This window comes from Pteropus medius, unplaced genomic scaffold, assembly GCF_902729225.1.
Source record: "Pteropus medius unplaced genomic scaffold, Ma_sr-lr_union100, whole genome shotgun sequence".
Lineage (NCBI taxonomy): Eukaryota > Metazoa > Chordata > Mammalia > Chiroptera > Pteropodidae > Pteropus > Pteropus medius.
Genome location: NW_024352784.1, coordinates 17,044,177 through 17,068,535, shown reverse-complemented (window position 1 = coordinate 17,068,535; position 24,359 = coordinate 17,044,177). Strand labels below are relative to the sequence as shown.

Genomic DNA, 24,359 nt, shown 5'->3' with positions numbered 1-24,359 from the left:
TCTCTAATCATTATATTAGAAAGCTAAATAAAAAATAAAAGTAAATACACACAAACTTTGTCAAGAAGCATGAAAGTGTTTTATAGGGAAATTATGAGTATACATTTACATCTTCTTAATTAAAGCATTGAGAGTCAAGTGGCAGAAGTAGAGAGAGGGTGCTACATTGGTGGTTGGGAACATGTGCTTTACAGCTAAGAGAACCAAGTCTCAGCTATTCAATCACAAGTAAGACATGAAGTCTCTTTTGCTGTAGATTCTTCTTCTGTGAAATGGGAATTATCACACTCATGCAATTCTCTTGAGGATTAAATGAGGTAATATGGGTAGAGTATCACATATTCTGGAGCTGGGAAGAACTCAATATATGGTCGTTAATAATAGAGACAGGTAGAGACTGTGGAGTTCTTGAGAAACAGAATTTCCTAATTAGAAATTATTCAAATTAAAAGCTATGATTTCCTAAACCAAGTGAGTGATTTTCAAACTTAGGTTAGGAAAGAAATGCATAACAAGAGTCAAGTTCTTATCTTTCTTATTTATCTACAATATGTTGTCATTAACAGAGTTCGTGGCAGCTGCGGCTGAGAACTCTGCAGCCTACAAATGTCAAGAATATAGAAAGAAACATCAGATCAATTTATTTCAGGCAATAAAACTTTTCTGGATTGTGGGGCAGGAGAGGTAGGCATAATTGTTTCAGGTAGTCCATAGATTCCTGGTAGAAAAGAATGAGAATCCTGTGATTCTATGCAAGTCTTTGTTTGTAGATTTAGAGATAGTTCTTTTTGAAATGCACTTGTGAATTAGTTCTACAAGAAACTTAGAACAAAACGTATTATGGACTTAAGATAAAGAACAGTGGTTGGTACGGGTACTCTTTGAATCTAGATGTTCCCGTGTCACTTGAGAAAGCTTTCATTGACCTCAGCCAATAGAGTGGACTAGACCAATGGCAAGGAACAAAAGTGTAGTAACAAAGTTGATGGAGGCAGTAAACCATATGGGTTAACATTAGCTTTGAAGTAAGACTACCTGGGTTCTAAATTTTCCATCACTTGCTAGCTGTAGTGCTAGGTTCATGTTACTTAATCTTTCAAAGTCTTGCACTTCTCATTCATGATGAGGATAATAATGTACCTATTTCATAGAACCCCTGAGAAAATTACATGAACTACTTCATTTAAAGCAAAGCATATTATCTAGCACAAAATAGCAGATCATTAAATGTTAGCGGCCATTATTATGCAAATAAATTTCATTTAATATGTTTATTTATAAAAGATAAAGAAAACACATAGCCGAATATCGAATATACATCTCAGATCCCCAATTATATTTAAGGACTAGTTGTTTTAATCCTTGCCTATTTTCTTTTTACCACTCTCTTCTGGCTCAAAGATTTTTTTTCTGTATAGACAAAATTTTAGGGAGAAGCATTTATGGTGAGTGATTATATAAAATATTTAGTGAAACCATTTCAGTGTCTTTCAAATATCTCACAGTGAGAGGGGCTGGAAATACAACATCGGATAAAATCAACGCACTCATTCTGTGGGCCCTGACAGCCTAAATGAACACACAGGAGAGAAATGGAGCTGGAGCAAAGAAGAGAACTGGGAAAGCACAGTCTCAACAGATTCCACCAGATGACAGCATTTTACTGAATCTTTGATTAATTTAATGGAGCATTTCAGGTCACCATCCTCAAATTTTACCAATGTGAATATACTTTAATTTCCCCAATCCTTTAAAAACACTTTCTGCAGCTCTGCAGTTGATTTTAAAATAGTTTTGCCAGCACTGTTATTTATAGACCAAATTCCCATGTGAAATAAACACATCTTTAGACATTGCTGAGCTCTTCGCAACTCTTAGTAATTTTTTTCTCTCACTTTATGTTTATTTGAAAACATGAAATCTCTTTCATTCTCTTTCTCTCATTTATTTATTTATATATTATTTATTTATTGGTTAATTTGGTAACATAAAGGGAAATATATCTCTGGTCATCTACCATTCCTTTTGTGGTTCATGGTATTAGCCAACAGTAACATTGAAACAAATAATAATAGGAAATTTTCCTATTTTTTCCTGAGTTTGTTATTTCTGGGTCAAGATAAACAAATATCATCCAATGTAAAAAGTAAGAATGAATCATTTAAAAGCATCTGGGCTGCATTTCAACAAGTGTGAAAGGATGTGTGAATACCTTGGTTTTTACTACTGTCTGACAAAGTGGTGTGACACCAAAAAGCCCTGATAGCAAATAGGGTGAAAGAAAAAAATTAATTTAAAGAAAGCCACATGCAAAAGAGTGAAATTATACTGCTATTTGTTACCGCACACAAAAATTAACTCAAAATGGATCAAAGAACTAAAAATAAGACCCGAAACAATAAAATACATAGAAGAATACATATGTACCAAACTTAAGAACCTTGGTCTCAGAATTTTACAAATCTGACCTCAAAAACAAGGGAAGTAAAAGCAATTGTAAACGAATGGGACTATATCAAACTAAGAAGTTCTAAACAGCAAAGGAAACCATCAACAAAATAAAAAGACAATCAAATGACAGGCAACCAACTGAGAAGATATTTGCAAACAATACCTCTCATAAGGGGTTAGCATATTATGTATAAAGAACTCATGCAACTTAGCAAGGGAAAAGAGAGCCCATTTAAAAAATGAGCAGAGGACTTGAACAGATACTTCTTCCCAAAAGACATACAAATGGCCAACAGATACATGAAAAGATGGTCAACTTCACTAGCTGTAAGGGAAATGAAAATTGAAACCACAGAGAGATACCACCTCACACCTATTAGAATGGCTATTATCAACAAAACAAGTAATAACAAGTTGGAGAGGTTGTGGGGGGCAAAAAAACCCTCATACACTGCTGGTGGGAATGTAAATTTGCACAGTATGAAGTTTCCTCGAAAAATTAAGAATAGAATTACCATGTGACCCAGAAATCCCTCTACTGGTTATCTACCCGAAAACTTTTAAATATTTATTTGTAAAGATATACGTACCCCTATGTTCATTACAGCATAATTCACAGTGCCCAAGACATGGAAACAATCAAAGTGTCCTTCAATAGATGACTGAATGAAGAAGATGTGGTACATCTATACAATAGAATACTACTCAGCCATAAAAAGGATTAAATACTGCCGTTTGCAACAACATGGATGGATTTGGAGATTATCATGCTAAGTGAAATAAGTCAAATGGAAAAGAACCATATGACTTCACTCATATGTGGGATATAAAACTGAGAGCAACAAACAAACAAACACTCCATGGTAGTTACCAGAAAGAAAGGAGGGTAGGGGAAGGTAGAAGAAGGTAAAGGGGATCAAATATATGGTTATAGAAGCAGACTTGACTTTGGGTGGTGAACGCACAACACAATATATAGATGGTATGTTATAGAATTGTACACTTGAAACCTATATAATTTTATTAACCAATGTCACCTCAATAAATTTAATAAAATTTATTTTAAAAATTAAAATGGCTATATAGGGAATTCCTTAGTTTAAATTGCTCAAATCCTAATTCAAGAAGAAAAATTAATTTTGTAGTTTGATGTCTGAAGCAAATTATATAAACTAAAGGGATTAAAAAAATACTTTTTTACAATAAAAAATAACTGAGTTTTAGATTTGTTTCTTAGCCTATTCTGTTATAGTAAGTTGAAGATAAAATGTAACACAGGGCCCCAGTCTGTGTCATTACGAGTACTCATCTTAGAAAGTTAAAATATCTGCATAGCAGTCTTGTAAATATTAGAATGTATGTAGTGTCCTAGGATATCATTTACACATTTCTTCACTCATTACTCTTCCCCTCCTCTTTTTTTTTTTCTCTCGAACTTTTCACTAGCTTCAATTCTTTATTTTTGAATCTAAAAAACATTACTATTATTGGAATGGTAATTTGCATAGCCCTTTAACATAACATATTTTTAAATAAATTTCGCCACTTTGAAGGACATACAGAAGAAATGCTGAACATCTTTATCCCCAGCTTGCAGGTTGAGAAAATAGGGGAAATTGTCATTTGCCAAAAGTCAACTAGGTAATAAATACCAGAACGAACTCCCAATTCTTCGCTGTTTTCATATTCATCTCTAGCTGCAGCATTTAGCAAAGCATCGACATGTAAAATGCAGCAGAGATAATATGGGGTGACATATGGCAGAAAGAACTAGTGAATAGGACACTGTCACATCTAAAAGCTAGAAGCTTCTCAGACTTCTTGCTTTTCTTTTCTAGGTGAGTTATCATTTGGCTTAGAATGCTATTTCCCAACTGCTTGCCTAGCTGTTTTCTGCTCGTCATGTACAATGTAAAGGAGTTAGCTCCTTCCCTGGGATATCTCCCTTTTCTGACCTCTCTACTTCTGGGTAGAGCTTTTTTCTCTGACTCTATAATGTGTTTACAGGATAGATTCAGCAATTATAGACCATTGGAAACTAGAAGGGAATCACGTTTTAATTATCTTATTTGTTCAAATACCACCTCTTCCCTGAAAACCTTCTGGGAGACACACTCTCTGGGCTGGCATGACTCTGCCTACAGACAACTATGTAAGCATTTATTCACACATCACTGTCATTGTTTATACATATATATACACCTGCAAGCATACTACTATCACATTAAAGGTTCAGACTTACATCTTGTATGTCTTTGTAATTCTAGTGATCAGACTATCTACTGGATTTATTGAATGAATGAAGAAAGGACAAATTAGATGAGTGCATGCTCTTAAGAAGTGCTTGACCAAATATATGCTTAATATTTTTTTCAGGCTGCATGGCGAGGATACTTCACGTATTAGTATCAGCCATAATAATCTTGTTCTTGGAATACCTCTGTAGAGCAGACTTGATTATTAGGGATAAGAATATATTGTCTTCATGATATTAGGTTGATTTTTAATAATTATTGACAGCTAAGTCATATATAATCAAATATATATTAAAAAAATATATATGTACCTCAAAATTATTTCCTAGTAGTCGCTATTTCTCTAAGTTCTAATGGCTTCACAGAGTCTGGAATTGATTCAATTCTTTTTTCTGCAAAAGAAAAATAAAACATATTTGGAAGAGGAGTGATTAAAAATAAACTAATATCATTTCATCTGGGGTTCAATTGTAAGAAACCATCTGGTCATGCTTAGATCAATACTACCAGGAAGCTTTTGAAAAACTTAGGCCAGTATTATACCTTCCCTTGGTGATTGTTTATTAAAAGAAAATAAGATGGTACTTATTTCAAAGGGGCTTTTTTTAACAGTAGCTTGTAATTCTCTGAACCGTAAATGTGAAATGTTGATTCACATTAGAAAACCTGAGGCATTAGACATGACTCAGGCCAGGTATTAGATAATGTCACAGAATCATGTCATATATTAGAGAATGGCACAGAATGTTGAAATGTAGTATAGATGGTTCTATTAAACTTTGGAAAAGTCATTTGTAAGAGTAGAAGAAAATTTAAATGTGAGAAGACATTTATTCATGAAGCCGATGATTTATTCAGTAATACCTGGGTAGTAGTATATGCTACACGTCAGGCACTGTGATGAGCATTAAGAAGATCTAGGTGTCTATCTCTCTGCCACCCTGGATGTGCCTGATCTTGTCTGATCTCGGAAGCTAAGCAGGGTCAGGTCTGGTTAGTACTTGGATGGGAGACCATCTAGGAAGACCAGGTGCTGTAGACATTTAAAAAAAAAAAAACAATCTAGGAAAGACAAAATTTTCTTTTAAGGAGATCACAGTCTAGTATGACAAAATGAGAGAGCAAAATTAAAAAATTATTATAAAACATGAGAAAATAGTATAGTTGAGTTATGTATGAAGTAGGGTGAATATGCAAAGAAATGCTACAGTGCTGGGAGTAAGGAGTTCTTATAAAGCTCTACAGAGATGCTTGTCCTGAGTTTTAAAAAGGAAAAGAAATAGACATGTCCATAATATGGACAGGGGATTCTAGCAGAAGGAACTACATGTACTAAGATAAAATTAAAGCATGATAATTTAAAGAATGGGAAGCAATTAGATACAGTTAGAGAATCAGGCCTCTGGAAGGTGACACCAGTTTTGCATATGGGAAGTTAAATATTATCTTAGAGGATGTTCCAATTAACTAAGCTAAACTCTTTACAACAATTAACTTTACATACATAATAAATGTAAAGCAAAAACCACAGAGATGCTTAAATATATGCAAATGAAGGAAATAAACTTTATTTTGGTACATAGGAATATTATTTCCTCCTTGTGATATTCACGGGTCAAATGATAGGACAGTTGAGGACATAAACTCTGGAGGCAGAAAGACTTTATTTTCTATCTTCACTTTGTTACTGAGTATCTAGGTGTCTTTGGGAACACTATATAACCTGCTTAGTATCGGCTTTTTTGGTGAAAGTTGTAAATAATAAACTCTTCTTGTAGAGTTGAGCCTGGAACCTAGTAGGTCCTCATGGAATGACGGTTGTTTTCATTTTAATCATCTCACTAATGACAATACTATAGATTTGAACTAGGAGATGTGTTGCTGTAATAAACCCTGAGCTTGAGTCATTGTGTGTGGAGAATTCCATTGCAACGTATTCCCTTATCAGTCAGGTCCTTGGCAGGCCCTCTTCAATATGCACGGGGTCTCCTTTTTGCTAATGGCTATTCAGGCCATTTAGAAATACAACAGCAGAACTACTATAATGTATGTACAGTTTCCTCACCATCACCCCTCCCCCCACTCCCTATTTGTTGCTACTTCTATCTCTCATTGGAGATTTACTGTTTTCTTGGAAGAAAAAGGCAAGATAAAATAGTCTGTGTCCATGGCTGCAAAGCAAAATGAAAGTATTTATTTAGATTCTATTTTATTATATATTGAAGGCTTACCATGTTTCAGGCACTATGCTAAGTGCTATTAAAAATTATCTTTTTAATTCTTAGGACAGTCCTGTGAGCTAGTTACTGTTACAGTTCACATTTTAGAAGTAAAAAGGTTGAGGGTTTATGTGGTTAAGCAACTTGCCCAAAGTCAGACATTTAGTAAATAGCAGGCTACAGAACCTGAATCCAGCCCATATTAATTACAAAGCTCATAAAACAAACTACTTTCCACAGGATAAAATTATATTTGTCACAAATATAGACTATTTTATACAATTAAATGGGAGGGGAAGGGAATAAACGTCCTGATTTACAACTTCATTTTCTTGGCCTTATTCTAGTCTGTAGAAGCCTTGAAACAACAGACTTGTTATTCTTTCTCCCCCTAGCCTTTGTATCTCACATCCATTCATCTCCATCATTTATTAAGGAAAGTTTGTTGAATAGCTACTATGAACTAGGCACTAGAATTTCTATGATGCTCAAAGTATATTTGCTGCCCTTGCAGCCTTACAGAATACACAATAATAAGAGAAAGACAGGGCTAACCAATAATTATAAAACATTGTGACCTGCTACATAGCAATATAGGAAGGCATGAAGAACTGTTTAGTTGGAATTAACATGTTTTTATTTTATAAACTTTATTGTAATGAACCATTGCTACAGTAACACTGTGTACTTGATTTTCTAGCTGGTCCAGTCTAGCTTACAATGTTTGTAATGTTAACTAATGGCATAATAGATTTCTGACAGAATTATGCCATATGGCATTTTATGGATGCATTTTAAATTATAATGTGAAGAAGCAAAATGCCAGGAATGCCTCCCTTTTTGAGCAAGTACCAACAACGGTGTAAGAGTCCATTTTATATTTCTCTCTACTTCTCTTTGTTATTTGTTTCTGTCCCAAAGTTCAGTGTTTTGGCTCTTTTGGGAGCCAGCCAAACTTGCAGGTTTATGGATCACTTAACTTTAGAAGAGGTTCAAAGACTGTTAGGTGTCTTAGATTCAGGGACAAGTTAAACTTTCTGCTACTGCAATAGATGATGGTGTGACCGTTTTAGGTAGAGATTAACCTGAATCTTGCAAAATTTATTGAAAAATGTCAAACTTGATGGTAAGTGTTCAGCCACTATGGCAGGATGAAGTATCTTATTTAATATGTGTGATGACCAAATATGGTAAAAGTATTAATTTGTGTTTTCTTTATATTGCTATAGAATAAAAGAAACAATGATCAGTTTTTAACTTCTTGTCCTTCCTAACTGAAACTAGGGGTGCCTTGAGTAAAACAATACTTTAAGGAACCAATATTTACTTGGTTCTAAAGTAAAGAAGTATTTATGTGAAAAAGAACAGAATTGTGTTAGTGGAGGAGCAGGACATGAGGCAGCATCAGGGAGGTAAACATTACTTCTGGGCTCTGAAAATGAAGAATAAGAGTCCTAAGCTTGTTACTGAAACCTGTTGATCTTTAGAATAGTAGCTTCCCAGAAGGAAGTCCCTGAGTAGTACACCTAGGGAGACTTGACCTTTTTCACTGGGACTTCTTGCCTTAGCTGAAGTGTCCAAGATCCAGGTTTAGATTTTTGTAGATACAGATAATTTGCAAGAACCTAGAGCTGGGAATAACGAACATATCACCATCATGGATTCAAGCCAGAGATGATTCTCTGATTGTTTAGGACTATGTAAAACCTCTGGACCTTTTTATAACTCTGGAAAGGGGGAGATTAACCTCTAGATGACAAATATATAATTTTTCTGCAGCCCAGTAGAGTAGGGGAGAACTGTAGATTAAATATAATTTAAAAAACAAATTCAGTCTTTCTAACATATTCTCTGATGGCCCCAATTAATATCTACTATAGAAATTAAACCGAAAGGCCATTAGGTTGTAATTCTTTGTGAAAACTAGAATGGATATTAAAAGGGAAATTTCCAACTTATAGGGAGGGAATAAAAAAATGATTACTCTTTGGCATTGGTAGCCTTATTGATTAACTATGTTGCTCAGATTTATTTGGCTAAGTGGGTACATATATGCTTTCTCCCTTATGACTCCATGCTCATCTTTTCTGTAGCTGCTCACTCTTCCAGAGAAAGAATTAAATTATATTTTATATCCAGAGGTTAGGGATTTTTATGACAGTTTTGACTCGAAATCCTTCTGTTATGCACACATCAGTCTCTGAACATAATTAATTTTCTCTGTTCATGAGAATCACTGTATGCAAGCATCAAATCTTAGTTAAATTCATTGATTGTATGGAGGATGGTGACAGCAAGATTAAAATGAATATCAGATAACTTGTAAATTATTTATATTTAAATATAAGAATACATTATGTAGTTTCTTTAGTAAACTCTTAACTTCTTTTGATGACATAATTTAAAATGTCTGTTCATATTTGAAATCCCATCATTTACTTGTGGTAGGCAGCCTCTAAAATGGATCTCAATAATTCTGGCCTCCTGGTATCCACAGCCATGTGTGACCTTCTTTTCAGTGTAAGCAGGATCTATCGCTTCTCTTCTAACAAAAAGAACATGGCAAAAATTATGGAATGTCACTTCTGAGACTGAGTCACAAAAAGACTCTGACTTCTCTCTCTCTCTCTCTCTCTCTCTCTCTCCATCTCTTCCAACCTCTTTCGCCCTCTTCATTCTGGACAGACAAGCTACTATAGTATGAGTAGCCATGTAAAGAGATCTATCGGGCAAGGAAGTGAATTCTTTATCCAACAACCAGTGAACAGTGAAGACTTGAAGACTACCAACAGCCATGTGAGTGAGCTTAGAAGTAGATATTTGCCCCAGCCGAGCTATGAGATGAACTGCAGCCCTGGCTGACATCTTACAGTCAAAAAGGCCTGAATGACAGACATCCAATCAAGCCAGTTTTAGCTGACCCAGAGAAAATGCGAGATTATAAATGTTAGTTGTGTTAGACCACTAAGTTTCAGGATAATTGTTATGTAGCAATAGATAATGAATATACCAGCTGAATTATGAAAGAAGAGAAGTGAGTGTGTGGGTTGATGAAAAAAAGTAGAGAAGCCCATGGATGTAAATAAGTTTGAAAGGATTATCTGATCCATGTTAAATAATTCTACCTGAATATTTAAAACTTCTAGATAATAGAAAAGACATGCTGTAACCATTGCATCTACAGAAGACAATATTCATGGATCACAGTTTTCCTTAAGCACATCACATGGGTGCTGGACAACTCTGTAAATATAGATAGATGTTTCTATTTGAAACTTCTCTCTCAGTTAATCCTGTATTGGTGCCACATTGGACTGCTATAATGAAAATAAATATAATGACATTTCTTTGATATATCAACAGTCATGTTCTTGAGACTGATATCTCTTAAATATTTGAGTTACATTTTGTTTTAGCAGTTCTTAAAAGCAGTTCTTGACTGTCCTTTGCAAAAATTGAGGGAGATTCCACAATAGATAATTCATTTATTTGAGAATTAAATATGTTTACATGACATCTTCTTGTAAAAATCCTCACTGAGGCTTTAACTTTAATGTCTTGTGGGTGGGGAGGGGAGTGAAGATTAAATAATATAAACAGGAGTCAAAGAGTTCTGGTACTGCTTCAACCAAGCGATACATTGATCAGTATTCTGTTGCTCCAAATAGAAAAGTGAATGTTAGAGAATAAGTTATATGGTGATTCCTTGCTGTTAGATATGAGGTTACCATGGTGATAATTGCATAACATCTATATTTCTATGAAACCATCTGGGAAGGAGTTGAACATTCTTTTTAAAAAGACATACTCTTGGCATATTATTGTAGTTGGTTAAAAATAGTTCAGGCTTGTGGGTGTTTGACATTCTTGTTATAGCTTAGGCTTAGAAAAAATGTACATCAAACATCCCATTTCCCAGCTCTCAACAAGCAACATATTGGTTTCTACTCTTTTACTCAGCAATTCTCTAGTTCCTTGCTACTCTGTGAGGAAAACCTAAGACCACAGTGTAGAGTCAAATTTACCACAACCTGAAGTGCGAAATCCTCTCCCATGCAACTGATGCCTTCAGTTGCTTAACAGGTGATAACCTTCTACCATTCTCCTTCAGTTTATATTTGCCCCTAAACCAGCAAAATAGGCTCACCTGTACATGGTCAGTCCTCACAGAAACTAGCAAGATAGCTTTTGAAAACTACTCTAAAATAGTGAAAAGAAGTGTAAGATGTCGGGAGCAGCTGTGGTCTCAGTGGTGGGGTAACCACCAGCGGTTTTAGAAAAAAGTAAGAATCCTATTAGAATATAAGTTTCCTAAGGATAGAGGCTGTGTTCCATTCTATAACCAAGATGGAGCACTCAAAAAATATTTGTTGCAGGAATTTTAGCTTGATACGGCTATCAAAATTTTGGTTACTAGGGGTTATCCATAGCTGCTTCTCTGTTGTAAGTCCATTTGTTCATTATAAACTCATTAATTTATTCAACACATACTGAGTCATGCACTAAACCTTTTCTTCTCAAGGATCTTACCAATGACAAGGAAAACTTATCTAAAGCAAAGAAATGCACCTCAAAATACATACTTGTACTCATGAGTTTAGTTTGCTTAGTATTTTCTGCCCTAATGAGATCCATCTGCTATTTACAGTACCTTGCTTTAAGAATGTGTGCACGTGCTTTTAGCTTGATGAAAATTATTACATCTGAGATTCCTTTGGGCAACATATTACTACCTTGAATTTTGTATATATTTATAAGATTATTATTTTTCACTCTATTAAATTCCTAGAATTATTAACAGGTGAATTACTAATAAATGATTCATGAATCAGAGATCCCTTCATTTCTCCTTACTATCTGCCTACAATTGTTTTCAAGGATTTCTACCCTTTAAGGTCAAACTTTCATTATAGATAAAGTTAGAAGCTACTTACAGGTTGTGATTTGAGAAACATCAGGAAAGCCCTTTGATTTAACATTTTCCTGTTATTCCTCCTAACTTGAATATTTAAATTCCAGTTTTCTAAAACATCAAAGACACTATTTAAAGGGCAAGCATTATCTGCACTGGGCAGAGTATTTGTTTAAAGTATACTATTATAAACTTGCACTTGAATTACATAAAAAAATTGACATACATTCCCACTAGAAGTGTATGATTGTCTATCACTTTAACTTCTTGTCAAAAAGTATTACGGTAAGGTTGAAATTTGTGCCAACATAACAATGAAATTTATTTAAATAATTTAAATTTGTATCTTCATGATTATAATTAAAGGTGAAACTCTTCATGTTTATTTTATTTGGATTTCCTGTTTTGTCAAGTGCCTGTCTTACCTATTTTTATTTTATGTCACCTGTTTTATTTTTACTTATTCTTAGGATATTTTTATATATTCTTTACAGTATTGTCCTTTGTTGCTTACATATGTTGTAAATATCTTATTCCTCTGTATGACTTTGCTTTTTCTGCCTATACAGTTTTCTTTTATAAAAAAAAAGAATTTGCTAATTTAAATATTGTCAATATTTTATTCTTTTCAACAGCTATATTGAAATATAATTTACATACCATAGAATTCACTTATTTAAAGTATTCAAGTCAAAGGTTTTTAGTTTATTTACAGAGTTGCATAATCATCATTATTGAACTTTAGACTATATCACCTCCAAAAAAAAACCCCAAAGCCACTAACAATCATTCCCCATTTGCCCCAACATCCAGCTATAGGCAAATACTTATCCATCTTCTGTCTCTATAGATTTGGGCATTCCTGACATTTCATGTAAATGAAATCAAGCAACATGTAGTATTTTTGTTATCAATTTCTTTCACCTAACATAATATTTCCAGAGTTTAAATATATTATATTGTATTTCAGTGCATCATTTTTTTTTTTTAAATATTGAATAGTATTCCATTTTAGGAACATGTTACCTTTTGTTTATCCATTTACCATGTGGTGGATATTTGTGTTGTTCTAATTTTTGGAATGATGAATAATGATGATATGGGCATTTGCTTCGATGTTTCTGTTTGTTTGGATGTGTAGTTTTCATTTCACGTGGGTACATACCTAGAAGCAGAATTGTTGAGTTATATAATAATTCTATGCTTTACATTTTGAGGAACTTCCAAACTTTTCCAAACCAGCTGTACCATTTGACATTCTCACCAGCACTGTATGATGACTCCAATTTGTCCAAATCTTCATCAGTGCTTGTTTTAATCTGTCATTTTTATTATAGCCATTCTATAAAAATACCATATGGAGTGATATTTCATTCTGATTTTGATTTATAAATCTCTAATAGCTGATGATGTTGCACGCCTTTTATGTGCTTATTGCAAATTTGTGTATCTTCTTTGGCAAAATATTAGTTGAGATTATTTGGCCATTAAATAAATTATTTTAGCTTCTTTAGGCAGGATAGTCCATTTGCACCCATCTTTTTTTAAAAAAAGATGTATATATTTCAGGTGAAAACTGATGATTGATATTTCAGGGGAAAAGTGATGATTATAAAATCATCATTAAAATTAAGGAAATTTTATTAAGCTAATACATCATCTTACATAATTTCCTTTTTTCACATATGGTGATACTTAGGTTCTACTCCCCTAGGAAACTACATATGTATATATATATGTAGGCACATATATTAAAATCATATATATCTAGATATAGGCATATAGATATATATGATTTTTACTTTTACCTATGTACAGTTTACATTTTGAATGAGTTTTTTATAGTTGGGTCATGTTTTATAATTCACTATGACAATCTCTTTTAATTGAGTTATTTAGATCATTTATATTGAATAATTATTTACATGTTGGGACTTAAGTCCATCATTTTTGTTCTACTTTCTATATGTTTTGTCTGCTTTTAATTTCTATGTTTTCTTTGTCTTATTTTATTCTGAAATATCTTACTATTTGTCAGGATTTCATTTTATCGCTAGTGATTTTGAATGTACCTCTTTGCAGACAGATTTCTTTTGTGGTTGCTTTTTATATCATATTACATATATCTCATCATAAGGTTTTATTTGTATTGGTATTATCATATTACCAGTTAAAGTGAAGTGTAGAAATATTATCTCCCTTTTCTCCATTTACTCACACTCATTTATATTTTAACTTTGTTAAATATTTTTCTCTACCTGCATTAAAACTATATCAGACAGTGTTATGATTTTGTTTTAAACATCAAATATAATTTAGGAAACTAAAGAGAAGGAAAGTCTACTTTATTTGCCAATACATATTTTTTTTCATTGTGTTTCTTCTTTTTCCTGATGTTCCAAGATTTCTCTTATCGTTTTCTTTCAGTTTAGAACATTTCTTTAGTTATTGGAGGGGATGGGAAGCAAATATACCTGTAGTGAAAAAGATCTTAGTCTGATTTTGTAACTAACATGTCAAGAAACATCTAATTTCTCCATCATTCCTGAAGAATATTTTAATCCGATGTAGGATACAGAGTACGGCTCTGTGTCATATGCTTTCAGCCTGAAGAACTTCTATTAGTAGGATGGGTCTGTTTCCAACTATTTATTTCAGATTATACTTATCTGGGATGCCTTTATCCTACCTTGTTATTTCAAATATGTTTTTCTGGATATAATATTTTTGGTTGATAGTATTTATTTTTCTTTCAACACTCTAAATATGTCAATCTACTTACTTCTTGCTTCTATTTTTCCAGGTAAGAAGTCAGCTAAATTTCTTTTTAGGGTTCTTTTGTATACGAGGAGTCATTATTCTCTTGGTACTTTCAACACTTTATCTTTGTCTTTAGGTTTCAATGTTTTGCTTGTAATATGTTTGAGTGTCGTTTTCCTGATATTCTCCTTGGCTTCCGTTGAGCTTCTTTTACATGTAGATTAATATTTGTCATCAAATTGGGAATTTTATTATTTATTTGAATAATTTTTCTTCATGATTTGATCTTTAAATTTTAACATAACATCTTTTGCTTTGTTTGATATTAACATAATTATATAAGCTCTCATTTGGTTAGTATTTATCTGATATATCTTTTCCATCATTTGACCTTTACTATTTAATAGTCTACTCTGATCTGTACAGATGTATTTTTACAGAAGATATCATGAATAGCAAGGTTAACAACTCATTTCCAAGTTTTTACATAGTACACCATTGCTACTCCAACCATACATTTGACAAAAGCACGTCTATATTTTTTCTAAAATAATTTCTTCCATTCTCAATATACATAGTTTACCTCTATCTTTCCTCTTATTTCTTTTGAGAACAGAAGAAAAACAAATGAAGATTAGAAAGCTGAGATTGTTCTCTATTTCAACCAGCTCCCTATATACAGTTTAAGATGAAGACATTGGAATTCAGACCTAGTTCACTAAAGGAAACATATAAAAACTTCAATATATGTAAAATTAGAAGTGTGTCATAAACACACTTCTAACTAAAGCATTGATTATATTATCGTAGTTTTCTTTGTTCTACTGAGTTAGTAATCCCTATGATATCTGAAGTCATAAGCTGCCATTCTATGATGCCTTCCCAGAGTTTGGTTAATCGGTATTTATTACTTGCTTTGAAGATGAAAAGCATTATGTGCATGCAGATAATTTATAAAGAAAGGGATTCTAGTGTTTGGACTACTTGATCTGTATCTACATGAACCAAATAAGACAGATTGGTAGCAAATTGCCACTTCTGCTGATATCATGTGAATAAAAGCTCAAGTGAAGTATTTCCCTGAATAAACTGTAGACGAGAGAGAGAGAGAGAGAGAGAGGATAGGTAGGAGAGAGAGAGAGAGAGAATATCATTGTGATGAAATTGTTTCAGATAAATGTAGGAGTCTGCACCTCATGGAATATCCTCACAGTGCATTATACATCTTCTCTCTAGGTCTATTTCTCTAGAGGAGGTACAATTTTGCAAGGAACTATGTATGACTCAAATGTGTTAAAGGTTATTATAATAATTAGTATTATTCAAGGAAATTACTAATTATTTTTATTTTTGCCCATGCTTCTTATGATTAACAAAAAAGTGTTAGTTTGGTATACATAAAAACTTGGCCATCCTTTAATATTATTTAAATTAATTGTGTCTAGAACCAAATTGAAATAATAACAATTTTGAATATACTTTTTAAAACCACACATGCTTCCCCTGAATTTCTGATATCACCCTTTGGGTATCATACACCTTTCACACTCCGAGACTCTTCATCTAATACCTCCAGCTGATGCAACTCCCCGGGGTGTTAGCCGAAATAGTGACTTTATTCAAGATATCCATAATTTTGGCTTTTGAATTATCCTATTAGAACATGAAGAAATCTCAGACTTAATGAATCCATGAGATTCTGTCCTCCTACATGTACAATCTAGTGTCTGCCTTCTCACATATTTCTATTCTCAGCTAAATAAAATGACTAAGGACATGAAAATAGAAAATTGGTAACAAAACAAATTTTAATATCTTAAAAGTTTTAGAGAAACCTAGTCAGTATATTTGGAATAATTGTTTAAAGTATCGCGTTTGATAATACATTTTCATTTTGACAACTAACAGGCACTTCACTGCCTCTGTATGAAAAATGGAATTTTTCATAAGTTACCCTTTAACAGAGAACTATCCTGTTATATACAATAACTAAACATCAGCTGTGACAAGAGTAATATGGTATATTTTGCAATATAATTTTTTGCCCCCATGCTCCAAACTGGAGAAACATCCAAGTTATCAAACTTTCTAAGTAACATCATTCTCAACTTCCTCAACATTTTCATCTGGCATATAAGAAATGCAAGAAAGGGACTTGGAAGAAAATTAAGGGTTGCTATTTCTAGAGGTCTTTATAAAAAATGAAATATAAAATATGGTGTTCTTGAGTGGAAAAATTCTATCTTTGAAGCTTAGGAAACAGATTGCATGCACAAAGTAGAAATTAAAGGCCAGGAAAAAGCATATACTGTTGTTATATAATTATTATGAATTCCTAAATGTCCATCCATACAATAAATAAATTGATGCATTTTAGCATAGTGCTTGAACAATTTCACATGTCAGTCTACCTGCTTTTAGACCTAGCCCATCTTTCCTTGAACAGTCTCATCACTGGCCTATCCATGGTCCATATTGGATGTTAGACATAATTGAATTATATTCTTTTTGTGAGTTTTGCCAGCTTCTATGAGTTGGCATTATTACCATTATTAAGCTCAACTACACTTTAGTTGAAACTATCTGTAACTGCCAAGCTGTGGCCTATCAGCCTGCCTTTGCTTTCATCTGGCCTAGGGTATATCCCAGAAGAGAGAAGGCCTATGTTGAAAAGTAGGAGCATGGGCATCATGGCCCCTCCAAAACATACAAAGCCTGCAAAGTACTAAGGTGATACCTTCCTAAGATCTACTGAACACTAACTTTAAAGTTATGTGGCATAAAATTCTTAAGAACAAAATTAAAATTTAAATCAACCAGAAAAGTAGGAGAAAAATAAAGAAGTATGACTTTATGAGAACTTAAAACCAACCATGACATTTTTTAGCCATTAAAATAAAATCCAAATGCATTTCTATGTACGTTAGTATCCTATATGATCTGGCTTTTGCTGACCTATGAGAACCTTTTATTTCATCAGCCCCCCACCCCGCTTTCTTCCAACAACTAGACTTCAGGTAAGCTTTCTATTTTTCTAACATCTTGAGCACTTCTCACTTTAAGGTCTTTCCTTAAAATAGAATTTACAATAAATAACTTTAGTGTATAGAAGAGTGGATGAGATAATAAAGGATATCATCAGGAGTCAAAAATATAAGGAAAGCGTAAATCCAAGATGTAAGCAAGCAGATGGCTGCCTAAAGAGATCTGATAATCTTCAGCGTTCTCAGACTTTGGCTTTAAAAATACAGGATTCACTACACAGTAAGTTAATTTAGAGAGTACAGAGTAAAATAAAAATTTTGAAAGAGAACAACTTTAAGTGAACCTTTGAACTAGAAAAACAAACAGCAAGAAATGAGAGATAGCAAGGGAGTATATTTGTCTCCAATGATAAAAGAAAATCAGACAAAAAGGAAAACTCTAACAAAGATTTTGAACATAGATTCAAACTACCTACAGGTCCAGGGAAAAAATAAACTAAAAATTTAATTTAAAGTAGTTCTGGATGATGAGGGTCCAAGGAACCTCATAGAAACAAAAGTTAATCTTCTCCAGGAAATTATCTCACAACCAAGACATCAAAACACATAGACAAAGTTTCACTGAATACCATCTCAAAGTAAAAAATACTCCAAACACATGATAAGACACATGAAATCAGAAGAAATTAGAAAATGTAAAGTTAGGATCCATATACACATTAATATTATAATTACTGTATGAAAAACATCTTCCATTTAGCTAAATAAAAAATGCAATAAAATTATAAGTAACATACAAAGCATATCACCAGAATAATTTGAAAAAACTAAATAGAATATTTTAATGGTAAATATCCTAATTGAAGTCAAATGCCCCGTGGAAAAGTTCAAAGGGAGGTTAGATATTGATTAAGAATTATTGAATTAGTTTCTGAGCAAAAGAAAAAAAAACAATCAAGAATGCAACTTTGGTTTACTAAAAAAGGTTCAAATGGAAATACTGAACAAAGAACATACAAAATTTAAGAGAATATTTAGATCGTTCTAAGTTTTTAATGCTATTTGAGAAGAGGATAAATATACTGATTAATTATAGATGTTAATTTAAATATGCATGATATATTTTCAGAAATAATTATTCAAAGTATATAAATGTCAGATATAATGTCTATATTTGGAAAGTGTGTATTTATGTGGTGAGGGAGAATCGAGGGTAAAAGATTTTCATAGACACACTCAATCTATCCAAAAGAAAACAAGAAAAACTTTCTAAATGCATAAAATCAATTCAGATTAAAAAGGAAGCAATCCCTATATCTCTCTGCTAGTAAAGTAAAGCAAAATTAATCATCATCATCATCATCATCATCAAAAGATTAAATGATTGGAAAAGTAGAAAAAAATTACCTACAGGTAATAACTAAGAATACATAAAAGAAATTTATTTGAATTAATAGAATTTAGTAAGTATGCTAGATACACAAATGCAGTTTGCATTTTTACTCTATAGCAATAAGCAATCAGTACACTGCAAAAAAGTACCATTTATGATAGAAACAAAAATATTGTATGTAAAAGAATCAATGTAATATATGACCTGCAAAACTTTATGGAAAAGTTTATGAAAGTTCTCAAATATACTAAGGAAGAACCAAATAAAGAGATACATTTTATTCTTGGATAAGAAAACTCAATATTATAAAGATGTAAATTCTCCTGAAATTCATTTATAGGTTCAATTAATTTTCAGTCAAATCTCAACAAATATTTTATTCTGCAGATTGATGCATTAATTGTAAAATATGTATAGAAGAAGAAAGCCATAAAAAGCCAAGATAGTCCTAAGGAACACATGATTGTAGAAAACCTTGTGTGTGTGTGTGTGTGTGTGTGGCGTGTGTGTGGAAACTGACAGGAGATAGAAATGGTATTGGCATTGCAGATCAGTAGGGAAGGGTGAAACTAGTTAATGAACAAATATTGACATAATCAATCCAATTATCTACTTGAACAAGAATGAAACTGAATATCTGCATTACACTATATTATAAAATCAACTCCAGCTAGAATAAAGACAAATGTCAAAGACAAACTTTAATTTTTTAAAAATATAAAATGTAGGAAATAATATTTTTGTCTAGGGGTCAGAATAAGATTTCTTAAGTAAGACATTTATAATCTCTTAAGATAAGGATTGAAAAATTGCCATACATTGAAATTCAGAATTTCCGTTTATCAAAAGACAACATTAAAAGAGAAAAATTAAGCAAAATCTAATTGACAAAAGAATAGTACCCAGAATATATTAAAAATAGTTCTATAAACCTATATGTAAAAAATAATTTAGTACAAAAATAGTCAAAAGATACAAACTGATTTTTACAGGTGAAGAAAGATATATAACCAATGACTATATAAATATGTTCAACCTAATTAATAGTCAGTGAATTGATAATTAAAACCATAGTGAGAATTCATGATACATCCCACAAGATTAGGAAAAGAAAATCTGGAAGTCTCAAGTGAGAATGTCAAGCATCAGGGTTGTTCATAGGCCACTTTAGAAATGTTACTTTCCTGGTATAATTGACTATGTACACACTGATGACTCAGTTCTAGGAACAGATACTTGAACAGGTTCAGAAAAGACTTGTGTACAATGTTTGGTATAATCTTTTTTTCATTAAAAGAAAAATACCAGACTCATTGCAAATGGTCAACAGAGAAAAATAATAGATAGTGGTATATTCACATAATGCAATACCATACTGCAGAGAAAAATAACAAACTGTGGATTCACACTTGAAATGAATGGATTTCTCAAAAATTTTTGAGTTAAAAAATCAGTTCACAGAAGAATCTGTACTATATAATTCTATTTATAGAAAGTTGAAAAATCTTACATGTGTATATACATAGATACATGCACACTCATCGCTTATATACACACAAACACAAACATACACACAGACAGACACGTATACATAAACTGTAAAGAAGAGCAAGAACATATTAAACACATTTAGGATATGGTTACCTCCTTCGTAGAGGAGGGAGAATGCATCATGAGGATAATTATAAATATAAACACAGGAGCTTCAAGTATTATTTTATTTCTAAAGTAGGGGTATAGGTGTACGGTTGAGCGTCTTATTAGTCTATAAAAGCTTTTCTATATCTTAACCTTAATTGTACTCTCTTTTACGTATTAAATAGAACTTAAAAAGAAACACACAGTGGAAGAAGATTATAGCTATTGCAACTTTAATATCAAAAGCATAACTATGGAGGACAGCATGAAAGTTCTGAAGGTGTGATATTTTCCATACGCATTATAAATCCAGTCTGTCATTATTTAATTAATTAGTTGAAGTAATGAAAATGTTGCTTTAACAAACTTTGTGATTATTTTTAGTTTGCTGTGTAAACCTCCTTCACCTCTTTATACCCATGGATGAATGTTAAGGATCATGTTAAGGTTTCCTGTAGAAAGTTAGAGAACAAACATGTGGTCTGGTCTCTCACCCTATCATTTCATAACTCCTCTAAATGCAATTAGCTATGTCACTTAAGTCCTATCAGGCCTTGAACAAATAACTCATTTATTTATTCATTTTTATTCATTCGATCAATGAAGAAACACTTATTTTTATACCTACTCTGTGGCAGTCATTTTGTACTCTGTGGGTATAAAGTTGGATAAGGCATGGATTTACCTGGATGTGCTCACTGCTGACAAGAACAGGGAGACCTTGATCTTGTCAACAAGTAATATCTGAAATCATATTTACCTATGTCCTTAACTCTAGATATCTTTAGTGGCATCCTGAAAATCTGATTTTCCAAAGGTATTTGTCACTGCCACGTCAGGAAAAGAGGAAGATCAAAGAAAGGTCTCAATGTTGATCTTGTTCCAAATGTATTCCCAAGAGTCACACCCCTACCTTCCATTTAAGGATCTCCGGGTTATCCCTAGAGACCTTCTACACTGAACTGATGAATGGAAACTACCACTAAAGCTGGGCCATTTTCATTTATACGGTTCTTTCTTTTTTTACTTTCTCTCATTTACGGTCTCAACCTTGACACCCTAGAAGCTTCAGGATTTGCAACAATGTCTTCTTAACTACTGAGGCAAACATAATGCCTGTGAGAAAATAGCCCGTGAGGAACCTCTGGGTTGGCTTAGCTTCGGGATGTTTTTGGGTCCTGTGTGAAGTCTTTCGTAGAGCGTATCTCTTGGAAACCTTCCTCAGAATGTAGATATTTAATGTTTAACTTTAAAAGCAAATGTTTCTCAGCTGAGAAAGCAGAAGGGAAAATAGCCCAGCTCGTCTAACTGAAGTTGAGATAACTGACTTTTACCATTTGAGCTTTGTTCATCAGGATCCTGCTAATACCTACTTCCCACATTGTGTAGCTAGAGACGTGTGAGTTCTGTGATCATATTGCTAGACTGGCATTGCTGAGATCCAGAGACTAGTACTTCATGTAAGCATCAGAAATACATATGCTCCTCCCTTAACTGCTACATTAAAGAAAAAAAATCCCTAGAAAAAAAATCATGAAATATTAGTAAAAGGAATATATATATATAATTATTTCAAATTTTGCTGGAGAGAATTGGATAATGACTAGATTTAATAATAATAAAATGAAACAAAAAAAATGAGGCAATCACCACAACATTATTTTATATTAGTATTTTTAAGAAAACATAAAGAAATTTTAAAACAAAGCAGTGATATTGCACAGTGGGAGTTTTAGAAACCACAAGAATAAAGATCATTTTCATACATATTTATAAGCTCCTTGTATCTTCAAGGCCTTAGGATAGATGCTATGTGGGAGACAACAGTAAATCAGAAATGGCCTCTGCCCTCAAAAGAATAAAATTCAAGGAGAGTAAATAACACACATACAAAAATATCTAAAACAAAATGTAGAATAGGATAAGTAGTCTAACAGATGTATGAAGAAAATTCCCTGAGCTGAGAATGAAGTTTTCACTCATGGATATGTAAATAAAGAAAGAAAGGATGACCATAGAATTAGAGAATATAGGATTTAAGAAATAATAGTCCAGAAATAAATAAATTAAGGAATATAGGATTTAACAAATAATAAATAATAAATATTAAGAAATAATAAATAGTTCTTAGGATAATAGTAAATTGTCATTTACTATTATTTAAGTCCATTTAAGTCCATTACTGGACTTAAATAATAGGATTTTATGACTTAATTTTATACAATAAGTATTAAAGTTGAAGGGTTTTGATTGTGCGTGTTTCATTGGATAGGGATGTGTCATATTTATAACCTCATTTCTTTAAAGATTAATATAGCTGAGGAGTATAGATTAGAAATGTTAGGAAGAATAAGATTGGAGACCATGTTAGGTGTTATTGAACTGAAGTCAGAGGAAGTCTGGAAATATGGAAGTATCTATAGAGTGGAACAATAGTGATAAACATAAGTGATATTTCAGGCACAAAATGTACAAAACTTGACAAAAATAACAGATGTGTGAGTGTTAAAAGTATGTAATTAAAAGTTAAATGTAGCAAACATTTTTGAGTGTTTGTTATGTCAGAGACTATGTTGCATTTTGGGTTCTTTGATTAAAGAATTTATAGCCATATAACTTAGATGACAGTAGCATTGCCAATGACAATTGCATCACCAATAACAATAAAGAAAATAAAATTGTCTTTGGGATTAATTTTAGAAATTTAATTTAAGCACAAGTTGAGTTTGAGATGGCAGAGACATTAAGGAGGTAAATGTCAAAACATATTTATAAATTTGGAGGAGTAGATGGAGAACATAAAAGAGAGATAATATGAGAGTTGATTCATAACAGAGAAGTGATATTTGAAGCTGAGAATAGATGAAACTAGATGAAGAGACTGTAAGAAAAGAGAAAAAGTCTTTCCCACATTATTTCCTACATTTAAAATTTTGAAAGGTGAAAAAGATGTCTATAAAAGGGATAGAAAAAGTTATCAGATAGCTGTTAGGTAATGTGAAGAATTTCAGTGTCTTAGAGGCTAAGGAAAAGGAGAATTTCAGGAGATAGGTATGCTCATAAAGCCAAAATGGAAAAAATATTATATAAATGATATATTTATATTATATATTATATATTTAATATATTATAACTGTAAAATATTCAATTATATATAATTTATGTAATAATTCTTTCTATTTTGGCTTTAGAATATATAATTATATCTAATATATTTGGCAAGAATTAATTCATTAACAACACTTGATATTATCAGTTTTAAGTTGAATGAAGAAATCATAATGCTATAGTTTAGTGGCACATCAGTAATACAAATGCAGAGACCATAACACTGACAGCATTTGTAAAAAGCTTTAAGGTGACAGAAATGATTCTACTACAAAGATATGTCAAAGAGAAACACATTTTAATGACTTTTCTTTTTTATAATGTGGTCCTGTATAAAGAAGAGAAATAAGAGAATATGTAGAGAGAGAAAGAAATTGACAGAGCTAAGTATCATGGTTAATAGTTGTCTTTTGGCCATCCAGTATTGTTTTACCCATTTCTTACCCAATTTCGGTTTGAAAATCTACCCTCTCATTCTTGGTCGTTGTGAATGTGGTGGAGTTGACTTCATACTCCCTTTATTCCCTGCCTTCCTTAATTCTAAGCATCGTGGATCCAGACATGATCATCTAAGCATTTCTTTCAGCTGGTGAGAAGAACTGACTTAGGAATAGTATATGATCTAAAAATTATGGTATC

General features: G+C 32.4%; 1 pseudogene; it reads left to right on the top strand.

The window, feature by feature from the left end:
• Positions 1 to 5,629: 5,629 nt before the first annotated feature.
• Positions 5,630 to 5,748, top strand: LOC120590640 (uncharacterized; annotated as a pseudogene).
• Positions 5,749 to 24,359: the final 18,611 nt, after the last annotated feature.